The sequence below is a fragment of the Protopterus annectens genome, chromosome 8.part0 (genome assembly GCF_019279795.1).
Source record: "Protopterus annectens isolate FY-2018-M chromosome 8.part0, PAN1.0, whole genome shotgun sequence".
In the NCBI taxonomy this organism is placed as follows: domain Eukaryota; kingdom Metazoa; phylum Chordata; order Ceratodontiformes; family Protopteridae; genus Protopterus; species Protopterus annectens.
Window position 1 is genome coordinate 1399152178 of NC_056741.1, and position 20411 is coordinate 1399172588.

A 20411-nucleotide genomic window follows, 5' to 3' on the forward strand; every position below is an offset into this window, starting at 1 on the left:
TTAATGTTTTAAGTGTATTCCACATAAAGACCAGAGGTGTGTCTGGAAAAAAACCTATGGAAAAAATCTATAATGGGAAAAAGCCACTTACATTAACAGCAATACCAGGTATATTGTAAAATGAGACTGTTAATACCAAAAAAATACACGTGGTTAAAGCAAGCCATAAAATGTGATAAAAAAGAGGAAGATGGGGGAGGAATTTAAGGAAGTAACCAATGGTGGTTTTGAACAAAGAACAAACAAAAAATAAGAAAATGAAATAAAGTTTGTGATGAGAAAGTCAAAACTTTGGTAACTGTAAATAGAATATGATGAAAGAAGAAATACTGGCCTGCCCAAAACTCTTTTATACTTCTTCTTTCTCCATATATTTTATGTATTTATTGCCTGGAAGCTGCTATCACCAAGGACATATGTGGTAATATTGCCCCATACCTACATAAAGTTAATAGCTCTGAAATGTAATAATTTAAGCTGAGTGCAGCCAGGATAGTCATCGGTCTAAAGAGATGCTAATTGTTTGCTTTCCTGTAATATAAGCATTGAATTTTGGCTACGGTGAAGCTTTAAGCCTCTTCAGTGTTCATGTGTTCATTTATTTTTCCTCCCAGAAGGTTTAAAAACTGTTACCTTTTCAGGATTGATCTGAGAGTGCAACGTACTTCAAACTATGTACAAGGCAAAGAAACATTATACTGTTAGTACAACTAGAAACCAAGATAAACAAACGTCATATGTAATTAAACAAGTACATCTCAGAACAAGTGCATTGTGCAATATGTTTGAGCTTAACAATGATGACCAATGCTAAAATGAAATCTAACCTAAAAATTCAAGCTAGTATAAAGGGCAGATGGCCAAAATGTGTAAAAAGTACAAGCATGGCAGGAAAATATAAAGGTCAAAGGTTGGAGCTGCAGTAATGCAAGAAGATTATGCAGGACCCTCATACAAGAAGATAGGGTCAAGAAGTGTTTGTTGTTTATTTTCTTTTTCTTTCTTTTTTTTTTTTGTTAAAGTATTGGAAGAAGAAATTAGACAACCCTAGTACTGTACTGTGAGCTGGGAAAAGTTTGTTCATATGTAGTAGTATTTTTATTATGATATGACAATGATACTGCTTTTGAGGTGTAAGGGAAACCACTAAACTCGTGAACTTTTTTAAATTTTTTTTCTTTAAAATTTGTTAGCACTGATCCAGTTAGACTGTTTTCAGCCCAACATTTACAAACAATAATTTAGTGTTTGCAGACAGTGAAGAGCCTAAGAGAGCTATATGTAATTTCTGGGGTAATAAAAGGTGGAAGGAAGGGTACTTAAAAGAAGAAATTTAGCTGGAGCAAGGGCAAGGAGAAATGTGGAGGAGAAGAGGGAGAAGATGGAAGCTAGGAAGGGGAGTAGGGAAAAAAGGAGGAGGAAGTGTGACTGGAATGAGGACAGTGTGGACATGCAGGGAGGGGTAAAATAAGAAAAGAGGACAACTGTTCTGTGAAGAATAAACATGTGGAAAGTGATATAGATGAAGGAAGGAGTTAGATTATGTCAGGAAGATGGAAGCATTTACATCTTGTAGTATTGGAGGGTTATTTTTTTCCAACTCGGAATTTGGAAAAAATAAAATGTCCTTTAGATATGAGGGAAGATATTCCCAGAGCTTGAGGCCCATGACTGAGTAGGTATGGTTGGTGCTATGCAGTTTATTCCTCTGGGGTAGGAGAGACATTACTGCAGAATCCAGTGATCTGAGGTTGTACCTGGAGGATGTAGTGGTGAGATGGCTGGCAAGAACAATGAAAGACTCTTGATTACAGAGTCTGAAAAGGAGAGAGCCAAATAGTAGATGAGAATGTTGTGTTATAAGAAGCCATTAAGCTTTATGGAATACACACTGCTATTCCCTTGTAAGAGATATAGTAATAAGTCTGCAGATTGTTTTTGGAGGCAGAGGAACTTAATGGATGATAGCACTGTAAACAGTGATATGATTTTCTTGGGACACAGTAAGTTTCCTCAGATAGAGTGGTATATGGTATCAGTTTCTCATAGGATCATAGGAAGTTACTAGGCCCTTACAAGCCTAGCCAAGTTCTACCCTTATTTCCACGATCAATACCTAATGCCCCTGTCCAAGATGGACACAGGTGGAACCCCCGGGTTGAATTTACAGTTACCCATCCAATCGTCCAGACTGCATTTGAAGAGGGCCAGTGAGGTGCTCTCTTTGACATGAAGTGGGAGTCTGTTCCAAAGGTGTGGTAACCTCTGGGAGACCAATCTGTCCCTCCAGCAGATTCTATTAATGTCACATACCAGGTTAAGCTTTTTAGAGTGAGTAGCCCATGTACCATTTGACTTATGGATATGCAGCATTTCCAATAAAGCAAGGTCAGAGACTGCCTTGTATGCAAGGCAGAGATTGCCTCCAAGTAGTCTGTATGAAACAGAATAAAGTGACGGTAATTTCAGACAATCTGCAAAGGACAGATGCTGAAGACCTTGAATTTTCCCTGTGAGGAACCTTTGTGGTCTCTCCAATTGCTGCAGGTGCTTGGAAAGGTACATACCAAAAGGGGCGTTATACTCAATTATTGACCTGAGGGAAGAGTACAGGGAGGTTATAACTTATTTTCTTTTCCTGGAGACAATGCCCTTACTTATGAGATGAGCAATGTAGAATGCCCTTCTTACCACTGTGGAGACATGGTGGTCAAAGGTAAGGTTGCTATCAACCTGTGTGCTTAGGTCTCTCACCACTGAGTGCGTACTTAAGGTTGCTGTTGATGTGGTAGTTAGCAAGAACACTGCTCTTACTGAAAGGGATGCTAATACAGTTTTGCATTGAGTTTAAGGCTATGACTTTGGCACCAATCACTGGTTTGTGCAAGACCCTCTTGTAGGATGTTGATTTCATTTGGAGATCCTATGACCGCTCCCAGTTTGCAATCATCAGTAAACATTGTCAGCCACAGACCTTAAGTTTTTGCTTGTACTTCAGAGAAATAGATTCCAAACAGTAGAGGGCGCAGGACACCACTGGTTGCAGGTCTGCTGTTGGAGGTGGATTCCCCTATTTTGACTATATGGATTCTGTCAGTGAGCCAGTTAGCAACCCATCTAACAATATAAGGCTCGCTACCTAGCTGGGTGAGTTTGTCAGTCATGCCTGATTGTCAAATGCCTTGGCTACATCTAGGTAGGCTGTATGCACAGATTTCTCCTTGTCCAGAGCCTTGGTGACTTTTTTGAATAAGTCCACCAGGTTTAACAGGCATGATATCCCTTTGACAAAGCCAAACTGAGTAGGGTCAAGTGTTTGGCGATTACCTATATCTTTGTTGATAAGGTCCATGATGATTCACTCCATGGTCTTCCAGATAATGCTAGTCAGGCTAATAGGTCTGTAGTTCCCAGGGTCAATGGAAGTACCACCTTTGTGCAAGGGAGTAACAGTGGCCATTCTGCATTCAGCTGGGAAGAAGCTGATGCTTAGACTATGATTGAAAAAAATACCCAATGGTGTTGCTAATTCTTGTTGGATGTAGGACGCAGCATGGGATATTATCAGGTTCCATAGATGCTGTGTTTTTGGCCTTAGAGAGGACATTTATGACCTACTATTTATAGATATAAGGTAGGGGACAGGTGGTAGGGATGTCATGCGGTACGTGAGGCGGGGACAGTGAACTGAAGTTTTCACAGAACCTGTCATCCAACAAGTTAGCTATGTCCCTAGGCTTAGTATATGTGGTATCATTAATACCAGTTTGGCACAAATCTGGGCCTTTCTTTTTAGGTTATGGATGTAAAGAATGTCTTATGGTTGTCCTTAGTTGAAGAAGCTAATTTGGATTCATAGTTTGCTTTGGTGGACTTCACAAGAAGTTTTATTTGCATGTTTAAGCTGAGGAGGGAGTGTTTCCAGTTTAGGGCTCACTCCCTCTTACTCTTAGAGAGTAATTTCTTCCTCTTATTGTAAAACCTGTTAATGGCAGTTGTCCACCAGGCAGGTTTGCTTTTCAAGGGGGAGCTTGTTTTGGTCCTATCAGGTACGGCTGAGTCAATGCAGTTATACAAATATTTGTATAAAGCATTGGTGTAGAACTCAGTCAGTATAGTTGCCAGTTCCATCTGAGAGGGGAGGTGCAGTGAAGCTATTTATACCATCCTGTAAGAGGTTATAATCTGCTTTGGAGAAGTTTTTTAGTTTAGTTGCTGCGGGGGGGGGGGGTATTTGTGTTACTTTGAATGAGAATGATTTGTGGTCAGATCTCACCAGGGAAAAGCTCATAGTGGGGATGCTACAGTGGTCCCCCATATTAGCAAGCACCAGACCCAGGTTGTTGGCACCCCTTGTGGGGGTGTCAATCAGCTTATCCAGGTCATTGGAGTTAATGAAGTTGAGGAACCTTTGGGTAAGTGAGCTTCAGCACAAGCAGTTTACACAGTCAATGGATGGTAGTTAGTCACCCAAAACCATGGTGTTCGGATGTATCTTGATAGACTCAAGTAGATACAAGTAGGTGTCCTGATTCATGGAGGGGGTCCTGTAGCTGGCAATGATTTGAATGTGTCCTACCAACAGTTAATTGCACCTGAAGAATCTCCAGGGAATCATACTGTTAACCACCCTGGAGGTGTATTTATCTTTAATGCATATTGATACACAACCTCCTTTAGCTTTCGCACCTTCAGTTTGGGGTCTAAACATGTGGAAGGAGGTATAACCTGGTATGGCTGGGATACTTTCCACAGCCTTGAACCACATCTCTGTGACTGCACAAATGTCTGCATCTTCCAAGGTGAGGACAGCTTCCAGTGAGTGCAGTTTCATGAAAAGACTCCTAGAGTTTAGCAGCATAACCTTGGGGTTATTTTTAGATGGAGGTTTTATGTTGGGAATTTTTTCCTTGAGACACTGCCTCAAAAAAGCACTATGGGGGTGGCAAGATCCTTAGCCAGTAGACAAAATCCCAGGGGGTGACAGATGAAGATCATGTTTGGCAAAGCATCAAAGTCTGTTGATCATGTCATCCCAGGCTGACAGAGGAGTCAATCAAAACTTGAATCAGGAAAACACCATAAACAAATTTAGCTTTTATTGTGAACTTTGATTGTATGTATGTATTCAGCACAAAGAAGATAGAAGATATTTACACATACACTCAAATTCAGCCAGAGATCACTAAAACTAATGCATATGATGACACACAAGTGAGTAATGCTCGTGTAATTTTCTAAGGCACAGTAATTAGGAAAAGAAGTAAAAGTGCAGTGCCAGACTAACCTGAGAAACCTGGTTAGATATGCAGAACTACAAAACCAGGCACACAGAATATCAATGTTGCCTCTCCTAAATTACTCCTTTTACCAGAAAGCACACATTGTCCTTACAGCCTACACAACCCATCTCCTGTAACAATCTATTTATGCCCCCACAGGAATATGGGAAGTTTTATAGAATTAATTGATACTGGAATATTACCCATCACTTTGCTCTCTGCACCTACTAGCTACCTGTAGTGCATATCCACAGTGATTTACTTGTTACACTTAACTCTTTGCAGGAAAGGTACATTTATAGCTGATGATGCAGTTTGTTAACTTTCAGCACTGTGTTGTACTGCATATTTTTTTTGAACGCTATCAGTTGGCTTTGTGGCTGAATAGGTAGCACACTTGCCCTGTGGTGCTGGGAAATTAGAACGCTGTGGGTTTTATTCCTATCCCAGGTATTTGCATTCATTTTCCAGTGTCAGCATTGTAGTGTAATATTAGGGGTTGCTACACTCCTGAGTGTGCAGTCCTTCAGGACCAAATTTCCCTTGAAAGCTACTAGACTAGTGGGACTAACCCAAACAACAAAGGATGGATGGATGGATAAGTAAGTAATTAAATGTTTGTTTATTTATTTATTCTGTCATTGACTTGTACTGCAGGGTGTAATTCCATAATCTGAAAGTTGCCAAAAGTCTATGGCTCATTGGATGGCACAGAGCCGAGGGCATCTGTTTGCATCACTAGTAACCTGTATTTAGGAATGGACAAGGACTGTTAGGACTAGGATGAAGCAGCTGATGGTTGGCTCAACGAAGGCCTTTGAAAACTCATTGCTTGTACAGCCTCAGTTAAAGGGGGGCTGCTGCAACATCCTGATGTTATTACTCTAGCTGATCCCACAAACTAGGGATCTTGAGTAGCCACCGTATTAATGAAGGTTCCTGGTCCCCATCAGATTCCCCTCTCCCCAATGTCCATACAAATAGCACTGCAAGCTAAACTTCCAAAGTGTCATCAGACCACCAGTGAAGGGTTACATTTATGAGTGCCTGGAAAGGAAAAACTGGAGATTAAGTTTGGGGTTGTGTGGACAAAGAATCCAAGGATATAGCCAAAAGTTAAGTATGGTCAGGTGGAGAAAGACTAGGGGTGAGTGTAAAAAAAAAAAACTTGTGTTAAAATTAAGTATGGTCAGGTGGAGAAAGATTGGAGGGGTGAGTGTTAAAAAATAAACTTGTGTTAAAAAATAAACTTGTAGGAAGAATTTTTATTTTAAAAGTTCTCTGGGCTATCATTCATTAATTGCAGATAACTCACATGGGACAGAGATGTGTATACAAATGATAGCTGTACAACTCAGGGGTACATAGAATTTATGCAAAACAGGTTTCTAAGACTACTGGAAGATGTTGGTGCATCTTTAGTGTCCTTTTTTTCATAATATCACAGGAAAGTATAATGAAAAAAAAAAGCATGCATGGTACAACTCCAAAGATGAGAGATGTTGAATAAGGTATAACAGACAGTATCCCCCGGATTTACTAATCTTCTGTGCAGGACTAGCTTAGTCCTGCACGGAAGCGACCATTTAGGAGCAGGACGGCAGCCTGCCAGGCATATTAATGATGCGGGGTTCCTATCGTGTAATCGAACTTCCAGAAGGTCGAACACCAGAAGTTTGAACTTGGATGTTCGAAAGTTGAAAATGTCGAAGCCGTGGAAGTCCGAATTCTTTCCCAGGGAAAGAATTTGGTTGGACGTTTCTGCAGCTTCTACATTTTCTCCACTGTGGTGGAAAAGTTACTGAACAGTTTAAGGTAAGTGTGCGATTGTGACAGACATTGTGGTTAGGGTGCGGGTAAGGTAAGTGTGCGATAGTGATGGACTTTAGGGTTAGGGTGCAGGTAAGGTAAGTGTGCAATAGTGACGGACTCTAGGGTTAGGGTGTGGGTAATGTAAGTGTGCAATAATGACTGAATTTAGGGTTAGGGTGCGGGTAAGTTAAGTGTGTGATAGTGATGGACCTTAGGGTCAGGGTGCGGGTTAAGGTTAGTGCATAGATAGTTGTCTATGTAAGGTTTAGTGTAGGTTTATAAGGTTTTTGGTGTGCTTGTGTTGTGTGTGTGTGTTTTTCGGAACAGTGAATTTTTTTCCCTGGGAAAAAATTTGCTGTTCTGATGATGTGGATGATTCTACTCTTTCTCGGCCTCCCTGAGGATTTTTTTTTTTTTCAGAGACTCTGCACCATGAGAGGGAGCATTTTTAAATGGGAAGGTCAAGATTTATCTGATTCAGGAAAAGGCTTAGGGAATTCTTTTTTTACCCCAGCATAGGCCTAGCTATACCCTCCTCCTGTTCTGAATGTGGTATGTTTTGCAGGAGCTTCCCTGAACCCTGAACTTTTGCCTCCTGCCCAGTTAAACCCGGATGGGTATTATAGGGTGCCTGAAGCTCAAGTAGTATGGGCAGAGTTTCTAGGAGCCCAGCAGAGGTCTCCTAGGGTAGGGAGGGTGTGAAAGGAAGGCCTGTTAAAAAAAAATCCCTCCTCTCCTGATAAAGAGGCAAGGCTTTTTGGGGGGGAAATGAAAAGTGAAAGTGTTTACTTCCACTTTATACATGCATTGGAATTGCATGTTCAGTTTCATGTTAAAATATCAAATTATCTCCTTTCACAACTGAAATCTAAGTGATGCTCTCTGGTGAGGGTATTATTGTGAGTTGGATAAAGTTGCAGTGTCTGAACAGGGAACAGGTGGGGTATTCCTTCATGTGTGTGGTTTGGGCTTTGATGCTGTGCCTCGAGGGTGGCTGTGCCACTGGTTCTGTTCTTGTGCAGCAGTAGGCAGGGAGGATGAGATCATTTACTAGCTAGGCATATTAAAAGGATTTTGATTGGTGGCTTGATGTGTTGTTTGGTTCACCTGTGGAAGCAGTCTTAAAGAAAATGGAGGACAGGACATGGAGGGACAAAGGCTAAGTGTTAGTTTTTTGTTAGGTTTCTTGCAGTGCAGTTTAGGGGGTTTAGGCCTTCCTGGTGGACTCCATCCTGAGGGATTCCCAGTCTAGGGGGGGGTAGGAAGGGTGGGGGCAGGAGCTCAAGGAAGGACTTTTTAGGCCCACAGGGAGCCCACCAGGGAGTTCACCTGCTCCAGCAGGGGCCAGTGAGGGCCCTTTCCAGTGAGCTGAGTTTTTGCTCTGGCACCTTTGCCTTTTCGGCTGCGCACCTTAGGGAAAAAATTCAGAAGTAAAAACTCAATTCAAATTTCTTTTTGGAAACTAATTGGGATTTAATTACCCAAGACAAATATCATCCACTTACATTTCACCACAGTTACAGGCCAGAACCCATGCTCTACAAAGAACAGAGGCTCACAGGTCATTCTCTGCAGAACAGACATAGGAGCCATTCAGTCTTCCCTGCTCGCCAGAAAGGCATAGATTCCAGGCCCTGTGCGTTCAGGGTACCCACAAGTTTTATTCACTGAGACATTCCTGGAACCAAAGAAGGGGAACAACGTGGATTTCAATTTTGGTTGTCTAAATGTTGACGTTAAACAGACATTCCCTCAAATTCAAAATGTTACAACAGCTTTAGCACTGCTGGGTAAAGAAGATCATCATCATGTAATATTAGATAAGTTGGAAGCTTACCTTCCTGTGAAAGTAATCACAAGTTGCAGAAGATATCTGCGTTTTCCTTTGGCTTACTCATTGCTTCAGATCTATTCACAAAGGTTCTATCTACAGTGATAGCTTACTTCACAAGGTTCTGGCTCCTAAAATCAGATCTAAAGGGCTAAAAAATCGGCACTTGCATCCTTACTTGAATGAGACAAGCCAAGGAAGTCCAGGAAAAACAAGACAAACCTCGATTGCACTGGTACCCACAGATTGGCGAGTCTGAGTGGTACCCATTACTGAGGAGTGGCCTTGCATTTCCTCCTATTCCTGTGGCAGATTCTGGCCCTAATGTGTGTGTGTGTCTCAGCTTCAAACTTAACTATCTGTCATATGCTGAACTCTTCATCTAACAGCCAGGGCATAAACTGTTTTGAAAAGACAGCAGGTCTCAACTTCCTCAACAAGTTTTAAATGTGATTATGGAAGCCAGAGATGGAAGACATTTTTATTTTGTGCAGCAGAAAAATGGAAGAGATTTTTATTTTTTACTGCGCTGGCTCTTCAATATCTTACTGAGTTATTGAGGAGTGTACTTCTTTCTTCCATTAAGTTATTTGCAGCAATATCAGCTCATTCTCTTCATTGTGACCCTTGCTGTTTTCATTTCAGCTGTTTTCAATTGTTTTTAGGAGGGGCATTTAATATACTTTTCCCAATGTCTTTCTCCTGGGGCTTGGAATCTACCCAATTTGGGTGAACTCCCTGCTTAGGAATGTTTTTTTTGTGTTGGAGAAACTTACTCTACAACCTTTTTTCATTCTCGAAATACTTTTTGAAACTGCTTACTTGTCAATGGAAGACTGCTTTTTGTTGGCCATTACTTCTGCTTGCTTTTTTTCATAAGGATACAGACCCTTATGGCGGTTGAGCCTTTTGATTTTTATAGTTAAGGTGGCTTTTCACGTACTATTTCCTTCCTTTTAACCTAAAGGTGGATTCTAGTGTGGCTTTAAACCAAGATCCCTTTTGCTTTACTACTTTAGATGATCCCCAAAAATTTTTTGATTAATTTGGGCACACTTTAGCATTTTCAGCAGTTTTGCATTATTTTGAGCAGTTAAGGCATTTTTTTGTGTCTCAGCAGTTGTTTGTTTCTTTTGCTTTTTGTTACATGGCAAGCCTTTTCATTCCCAAACTATTTTTGATTTGATTGGGGTTGGTTTCAGCTTTTGTTAGGCCTTCCTCCACTAAGGCATTCTCATTCCAGATTGCTACTCATTCCACTAGGACTACTGCCACTTCAGGCACATACATAAGGGGTAATGCCACCTTTCTCTCTAGAGGCAGTCTTTTGCTCTTCAGTGCATAGTTTGCTTGGTAAGTTGTGTTTGCAGCTCTCTACTCTAAGTCCCTGGCTGGCATGTTTCCAGCTTACCTCTGCTGCATGTTTGACAGCCCTGCTTCCTTATGATTTTTACAATGTCCTTACCTCTGCTGTTTGTTTTTCACCCACCAGTTATAGTAGCAACAATGTGGAATGACATCCATAGTACAGTTTATATCTACCATAAATGTATGTTAGGGGGTGGTTGTGGTATCCGCAGTATATTTTACCCTTATTGTACATAGATTGTATTAGGGGGTTTTGTGTAGGGTATGTTTGGTATGTTTTGGTTTTTATATATTGTATATATTCTTTTATGGAGGTATGTTTGGTATGTTTTGGTTGGGGCCTGTCTTTTTTTAGGCGACCTGGACGCTTGGGGCAAGAAAAGACTGAGGATATGGCGTGAGTCATGTATATGATTAGTACCAGCGTTACTGGGATTTTCGATGTTATCACATTTCGATCTTCCAAGTTCGAACTTATGGTGTTTGAAATTTTGGAAGTTCGATTATGTGATATAGACCTATGATGTGTGCTGCCCGAGGTCCTAGGCTTACACAGAGCATGTAAGAGTGTAGGGGGTGCGTCTGAGAGCAGAGCTCTCAGAATAAACACGCCCCAACAATGTAGAAAAGCAGAAAGGGGTATGCAATGAGTGAAACTGCTCACCTGTAACTGCATGTCCCCAACAGCCCCCCTTGTGCATAACAGCAACAGAATGTAGAAATAAAATTAAGAAACCCTTATTTTTCTTTAAAAATCCGATTACAGTTAACTGTAGGTGTGCAGGTGTACCCATCGCTTAGCTATGGTTAAAGCAGCTTAAAAGGCTGAAGAGGATTACAAGGAAGATATATACAAATGAAGCAGCATAACAATAGTGTAGTGGGCAGAGCATTCACCTTATGAGCAGGCATTCCCGGTTTGAGTCCCACTGCAGCACATTCCATTTCACATGGCAAAGCACATTATGACCAATATTTTTGTTGCATAACTCACTAAATAACATATATTTATGAACTGGAGTACTGCAGTAAATGCACATGTGAGGTGTCAGTGTCATAATGAATAAGGCACTAGTAAGCGGGTGTATGCACAAGTAAGCAATAGTAAGCACTAGTAAGTGGGCTTAAACCTGCTTGCACAGCGGTAAGGAATGCCTAAACTGGCTAAGCAATTCTAAAGCTAACTCTCTGTAAGTGGATGTAATGGCAGGTTAGCAGTGCTTACCATCACGCAAACCTGCTTACAACTGCTCAAAAGTGCCTTAATCACTCTGTATCCAACAGCCCTTGTTCTGCCCATCAACAAAATAAACAGCCATGCAGATCTCAAACCCAGGACCCTACACACCATAGTCACAGTAGTTATCCACCAAGCCATCACAGAAGTACAGATGAATGAGGTAGTAGCAAACAAGTCCTCTCCATAGTATAGCCAAACTGATCCTGTGAAAGGCATCAGTATACAGTCATATGTGCCATAACCCACTACATGACATAAATATGTGAACTGGAGTACAGCAGTAAGCCCAGACGTGAGATGTAATTGTAATAGAGTGTTGAAATCCCCAATAAAACACAAGGACCCCATAGAGTGTACATACACATCAATCAGGGATACCAGGCATACATACAAGCTGTAATGAATAATAACACAATGCCAAAAAAGGCATTATAATGAAGGTTTAATGTAAGCAATGCTAAGCATTGCACAGGCCAACTTAGGAGGTGTGAGCAATGTGTAGACCAGCTAACTCTTTGTGCCCAGTGGTATACCCCTTTAAACAATGCCACCCTTAGGTAAGCAGGTTTCCCCATAGCTTAGCCTTTTCAAAACCGGCCAATCACGGAAAAATGTGGGAAATCGGGCCTACTTAAACCCAAGAGGCGGGAATACATCTCATAACTGGTTGTAGCTTCCCCTTGCAGGCACTATGGCAGTAAGGGGAGAAGGAGTGCACTTCCGGGCACAGCGCTGGTGCATCCAGGAGTCTAAGGTCATGGCAGGACTCCTAGTTAATGACCATGCACAGACACTCCTGCAGGGCCAGTACCAGGGCTCCCAATATAAGGCGAAGGCCTGGGACCATCTCACCCACGACCTCACCAGTGCCACTGGCATACCTCGAACTGGTGAGCAGATCAGGCACCACTATGCTGGCCTGAAGCGGCGGAAGGGGGACCTCTTGTAGGAGTGGCTCCAAGAGGATAGAGCATCAGAGGATGTTTCAGACGTAAGTAAGTATCACCCCAGTATATGTGTAATAATTGCCAGCCCAGTATACCATGGATAGGTGTGGCTCAATATTCCTCTTATGTCCCCCACAGCTGCAACAGAGTGGGCTGTGAACCAGGAGGCCCACATCAACCACCTGGCAAGGTTGCGATGCAAGACAGGTCAGTAATACTCATGCTTTTACTGTCATAGGAAATAAAAATAAAAGTAGTAGTAAATTAATTGCTAGTATAAAACCTGTATTGTTCAAGGCAAGTATTGTATACACTAGAGAATATGGAAGGAAGAGTCTCATATTGTTTGTATGTCAATAAAAGTGTAATATCCTGACAAAACAGGTCTAACTGCTGGACTGCATGTGTATATTCTGGTATCATATGGTAATGTAGATTTACAATCATGTAATAGTACTGTTGTATTAAACATTGTTACCCACACCATGCACCATAAATTGAATATGTGTGAATGCCTGTATATGACAGATGTAATCCCCAGAGGCCATTTAGTACAACTGAGAGACACATAGACAGTAAACAGGGAAAATGCAGACAACAAAAACCAAATAGCACATGCAACTGAGAACTGTTGTTCTTTTAGCACACACAGCCACTGTTCGAATCCTGCCAGTGGTAGTAGTCTGCATACAGAATCATACCCCACAACTGTACAGATATGTCCAGAATGTCTATTAAAGTGGCCCATATCTATTGTCTATCAACATGTCCCCCTGGGAAATCAGTGGGATGATCCCAGACGTATAGGCAGCAAACAGGAAATACAACTAATTGACACACATCTATGACAACAAACCTGGCATACTAGCAACTCCCCAATACCTTATGTGACTAAGAAGCCACGTATGTCCCATTTACACCCCAACTTGTTAAGCTGTGGTCAGTGTGTACAGTAAAAAAGTGAGATGTATGTGCATAATAGCAATGTGGAACTTGGTACTATGTGTGGGAACATTCAGGTAGTGCTAATAAACATTCCTCCCACAGGTCTGTCAGATAACAACACTGTGCCCAGAAATACAAGAATGATATGCAGTTGCTCTGAATAATGAGGTGTTACACATCACTTTCGCCCACACTGTCCTACAACATATAACTGTGAAGGAAATCTGTATAAGACGGTCGTTATACAAGGTCAGAATGCATAAGCACATGGGATTAATAAGACAGAAAGTAGATTGGAGATATACAGCAATATCAATATAGCAGACACAACTGTGATGGACAGTATTTAAGTTGTAGCAGACACAGCCATGATATGAATCCTGGGAGTGGAATTAGACTGCATACAGATGCATACCCCATAACTGTACACATGAGGCCAGAATGTCCAGTATATGTGCCCATATTTGCTGCCTGTCCCCCCGTCCCCCTGGTAAGTCTGTGGGATGATCCCAGATGTGTAGCCAGCAAATAGGCAATACAAGTGATTGTCAACCATCATGAGAACACACCTGTCACTGTAGCAACCCCCGAAACTGTTAGAAGAGTAATATTTCAAGTATGTCCTATCTCAACTCCCATGTTGTCAAGCTATGACCAGAGTGTGTACAGTAACATAGTGAGATGTATGTGCATAATACTAATGTGTAATCTGGAACTTTGTGTGGCAACAGTCAGGTAGCGCTAACAAACATTGCTCCCACAGGTATGTTGGATACGAACAATGTGCTGAGAAATACAGACCAATATAACCTGTACTGGTACTGTCCACCCTGGTATTGTAGGGGATTGTGAGTGTTGTATCACTGGTCACTGTCACCCACAATGGGCTACATAATATAACTGTGTAGGGAAAGCATATATATGTGTGTGTGTGTGTCAGGTCACTAAAGGTGGAAGAGAGCAATATTCTAGATATGTCCAGGCACACCAGCATGTGGTCAACACATGGCCAGAGTCTGTGCAGAAAGAGTTGGATAGCATAGTGGAAAACATCAACCTGGAATCCGGGCGTATGTGTACAAAGAGTTAGTCAGTGTTAATAAACATTCTCTCCACAAGTATACCAGGTAAGAGGTGTATACTGCAGGTAAAATCAGTTCATGTGTAATGATGATGACAGCCATATCACTGTCCAAAATAAGGCTATAGGGTAGTGTAATAAGACTTGTAAGGTACAAATAACAGCACTGACTAGGAAAGTAATGTGGACTACAGGAATAAACTACTTGTTAATTGACATCCTTCTCCCCCCACCTTATCTCCAACAATAATCAACATACCCACCCCAACTGGTATGTAATGACTCTGATAATGTCCAATTGTTTGATAAATATTTTAATGGTTCCCATGCATGTGCCATATTGAATTATTCCAACATTGTTGGGGGTGGTGCCATCAACATACCTGCATGCTGTTCATGTTACCACTGTGGTCCCATATATGCATGTGTTTTGCTTGCTATTCAACTGTTCCGTATCTGGTGTCTGGGTTAATGGGAATATCTATGTATGCTGTTATACCTAATCCTGGAATGTGTTGACTATTACTAACCTATATCTTCTTCTTCTTTCGGCTTTTCCTGGTTAGGGGTCGTCACAGCGGATCATCTGTCCGCTCATGATTGGCAGTGGAGTTTTACGGTGTCAAGTTGCCAGCCCAGCACCCAACCTTCCACAGAAGGTGCACACACGCACACACTCACACCTAGGGCCAATTTGGAGTGTCCAATCCACCTACTGCATGTTTTTGGGATGTGGGAGGAAACCGCAGCACCCGGAGGAAACCCACACAACCACAGGGAGGACATGCAAACTCCACACAGAAGGCACCCCAGCCAAGAATCGAACCGGAGAACCTCTTGCTGTGAGGCGGCAACGCTAACTGCTGCACCACCGTGGCTGCCCTTATATGATGATGAAATCTAAACACTATAGCACACTTGGGAAGGCCGGTCCCAGTGGACCCACCTGTCCTACCTCAGCTGGCCATGGCGCTGGGCACCAGCATGTCTGGGGCCCAACCCTGGACCTCCCTGTCCATTGGTCCTGCACCACCTTCGGGTGGAACCGCCTCAGGGGATGTGGCTTGCCTCCCCAGGAGTGGGCGTGGACAGGTACCTGTCACCTGTCGCCAGGGTGGGGTTGTGGTGCGTAGAGTGACCAGCAAGCAGTTTGGTGATCTTCTATGCCAGCTCGAGGGCCGCATGTCACAATTAGAGAGTCAGCCTGGTTCTGCGGCTCAGCCCCCAGCACAGCTACCTTCAGGGCTGTGAAGGTGCAGTGATGACTGCCCATGGGTGGGGACCTCAGTCCCACTGTTACCACTAGGGGGCTTGTGGGCTTCTGATATCCCAATACCCCTCCCCATCAAGGTGTTTACCCCCCACATGTGTCATATGCCGCCTCTGTATGCGTCTTGTGTGTCATGTCTTTTAACCTACCCAACCTACCTTCCTAAATATACCTAATACCCCTCCCCAACATCCCACTCTCACCTGAAAAAAAAAAAAAGGGCAATCTGTTCCCACAAAAAAATCTCGCCCCATACATAGCTGTTCATTTTGCACGTGTCCACTGGACACATGTAATCTGGTCTAATTGGCATCACAACTTATTGTTGTTGTCCTCACCCCTCTCCCAGGAGTTTGAGTGTCCAAATCTACCTTCAAATTCAGTGTATATGCACAGCTGTTGCTGTAGAAAGAATGGGCAGCTATGGACCTTCCCTACACCCTTCCTGCACATCCCTAGCTATTTTCCCTACTGTCTTTCCCTCTTTGTGCCCCTTTTTCACCACTTTCCTATCAACCCTTTTTTCTTTTCTTTTAAAGAAATCAGCACGGGGGTAAGCGGAAGTAAGCACTTTTAAGCAGCAGTAAGTGTGTCTAAGCTTGTTTGCATGGGGGTAAGCCATGCCTACACTGGTTAAGCAATTTAGAAGCTAACTGAGTATAAGAAACTGTAACCGGAAGTTAGCAGTGCTTACCTTCGCACAAACCTGTGCAAACCTGCTTACAACCGCTTTAAAGTGCCTTAATCACTCTGTATCCAATGGCCCGTGTTCTGCCCAGCAACAAAATAAACAGCCTCTGCAAGGCTCAAACCCAGGACCCTGCACACCATAGACAAAGTGATTTACTACTAAGCCATGCCAGATATACATAACCCTGATGATTTCAAAAACATATCATCCAACCCAGTCATTAAACAGTACAGAGAATGTAGTCCAACATTTAGATGTATGTGTATGTGTGTGTGTGTGTGTGTGTGTGTGTGTGTGTGTGTGTGTGTGTGTGTGTGTGTGTAAATATATTAATATCTAAACAGATACAACATATCTATGTAGATATATATATATATATATATATATATATATATATATATATATATACATATATATAAGTATATACACACACATATATATATATATATATATAATTATATACATATCTATATGTATATATATATATATATATATATATATATATATATATCCATATAGGTATATATGGACATACATGTGTAAATATCAATGGGAGTTTAACTAAATCATATGTGTCCACATGCACTGTTAATGGGGTTGAGAGGCCCCAAACGATATGCGTCTTGTACGAATAGGTATACCCACCCCCCCAGCCAAACACATCCGCCCTGCAATACACTACCAAGCGTTGCAGATACCATAACCACATCCTGACATGACATGGGCACAAGATGTTAACAGTACTACATCCCACCTGTATGATGTTAGGCTGATATTGGTAACATATCATGCAGTACAGTCTGGCTCCCATAGGAAATGTAAAATGTGGAAGCTGTCAACATCCCCAGGATACATATACACAGACACATATATGCAGATACAGATATACATATATATATATATATATATATATATATATATATATATATATATATATATATATATATATATATATATATATATATATATATATATATATATATATATACATGTGACTACACGTACACACACAGAGATATGTACAGTAAGATACTTATGTAGTAGGTGCACACAATATGGAACAGCCACTATGGCTACAGTTAACACTAACAACTGGACACTGGATGAGCCACCCATACAAATGACATTTGGTGCCTGCAACATATACCCACAGAGAGATCATAGGATAAAACACCACACACAGGTTTGTAGAAACGGGAAACCTTTATTTGTGTACTATTGCAGTGTTATATGCCATGTCATATAGCTGTTCAGACACTGACATCCATATAAACAGAGTAATGCAACTGTGAAACAGTTATACTAATACAGTAGTCTGGAAAGGTTCACAACTGTTGCTGTCCAGGCCAAACCCGCCAAATTGTACAATAGTTAAGACAGACTGGGCCACAGGATAAAACACAATCAACAGTAAGTGACACAGGTGTATAGTCCAGCAGCCTGTATCTACACTCTGTACACAATCACTAGGTGGTAAAGACTTTGGTTGACAAAATGGAATGTAACTGTTGCATAACAAGGCATAACTGACACCATCACAGGCACACTGGCAAACAGAACAGTCTGTATGGCAGGAGGCAGTAGGCCTGCATTAACCCACTTTATGTAAGTAATGTCAAGATAGGTGAAATGTATGGTACTGTACATTCAGATACCTTAAGGCAGCTCACCCCTGATACCCCCACATTTTGTAACAGCCTAGGTTATGCATGGTACACCCCCCCAGACTCAATAATACAGGGCCATATACCACTGTTATATACACTGGCTTCTGGAGTGCATATGGGCACACATGTATTGTGTAGGGGAAGCCCACACATATGTGGCCCCAGCCCCACCGTATGTGTGCAGGATACAACAGCAGTGGACTGCTGGTAGGAATGGCAGCATGGTATACGTATATGTATCACTATCTGTATATGTGTAAACATATAATGCTCTGTATATGTATATATCTGGGTGTGTATATGCGTATCTATTACATGTGTAATTATCTTTATCGATATCTGGATAATCATATGTACATATATATTCATCATATGTCCTGAACATGGGGTGTAGCCCTACCTCAGCCCCTATAGTCCCAACTTCATAGTGCAAGAGGATGTCAGGTATGTATAGCAGGTATATTAGTAGACTATTGCTACTGTAATAAGGATTGTCTTCACAGACATGGTGTGTGTGGGAGGTCACATCTGCTTTTCACATGTGTGCCATTGGCTACTGACAGACATCCTAAGGAAATCATAGTACAGTACCGCTGCAAGCACATAATGCTCTTGTGGACTACAGCAGAGATATTAGCCAATAGATGTGGACATTCTGACACACTCTGTACAGTTCAGAGGTATACATAGAACCCCTTAGAGCAGAACATGTGGACCAAGCCTGACAATATGGATGTTAACAGCCATGCAGATGGGTATAACACATAACGACTGGTATACATTCACCCCCATAGGTTATGCATTCACACAACCTTGTCTGTCCTGACACATAACTGCTGGTACAGAGGTGTCATGGCCACATACTACCCACTAGATATTGACATACATCTGTACAGCATCCCATCGCTCTGTCTGACATACATGACTGTTAAGGGAGGCCTGACAGCAGTACATCTGGCAAGTATCTGGACATGACATCTCACTGGGTAAGTACATTAAGCTGCTAGGCATGTAACAAAGCACTGTGCAGGCTACAGGCAGACTAGCTCAACACTAGCCTACATCTCCTATGGGGGAATGCACCTGTACCTAATGCACATGTACCTGCATATATAGCAGGCTCTACAGGCATGTCACAGCACAGGGTAAGATACACCTGTGTGAAAATGCATAACCACAACCAATGTGAACACAGCCACATATGGTAAGCTAGCATAATATTACAGTATATGGACTATCTCTCCAACACCATCCTCATATGTGCCACTCACACACTAACCCTACATATACTGGGCCACTACACAGTGTGGCCTGATGCCTGTATGTGGTGTGGGACATGTGTGTGTGTGTGTGTGTGTGTGTGTGTGTGTGTGTGTGTGTGTGTGTGTGTGTGTGTGTGTGTGTGTATGGCCCTACAAACATGTAAGCCTATATGGTAACATACAGTGGAGCAGCATGTAACATCACATAGGACGGGACCTAGAATGATGACATCTACCACAGTCTGTACACAGGCCAAGGTACATATTAACAATACACACACTATCAACATTCACCATAAGTACACAGTGTACTGTTCAAACAACCACAGAATGTCCAGGTTATGTCATCAAATATAACCCCTGCTGTACATAACATGCGTAGCAGTTTGATATCTCACTGGCTTGTTATCAGATATGATGACACAAATCATGGTGTACAGCACATATGCACCTCTTAATGCATGACATATGTACAAAGGTTGACAGAGTTGTGGCTGGAAGCACATACACAAGGCCAATATTGACATGTTGCTGTGACCCCGGGCCTGTGGAAAATACGGCTCAGACCACAGAATCCTTTATAAACGCATTCTATGAACACCTTCAGGAATGCATGGATCATGCGATCCCAAATAAAACCAAGACCTAATCCTCCAAAGGCAGACGTCCTGTCTGGTGGACCCCAGCCATAAACAAACTATACAATAGAAGGAGGAAGCTACTAAATGATAGAGCAAAATCCCAAAAAGGGAAGGCATCACTGATCAGTATTAGCAAAAAACTACGGGCACTCATAAAATTGTCTAAGGCCAGCTTCGAGAGAAAAATTGCACAGGACACTAAGGATAATCACAAGGCTTTCTTTAGTTATGTTAGGAACCTGGGTGGTAATTCCCAGATATGCTCAGAATGAGTCCAAAATGACAAAAAATACACTGAACCCACAGACATTGCCAACATCCTAGCTGACAGGTTCAGCGCAAACTTCTCCCCACCAAAGGGCAAATATCTATCC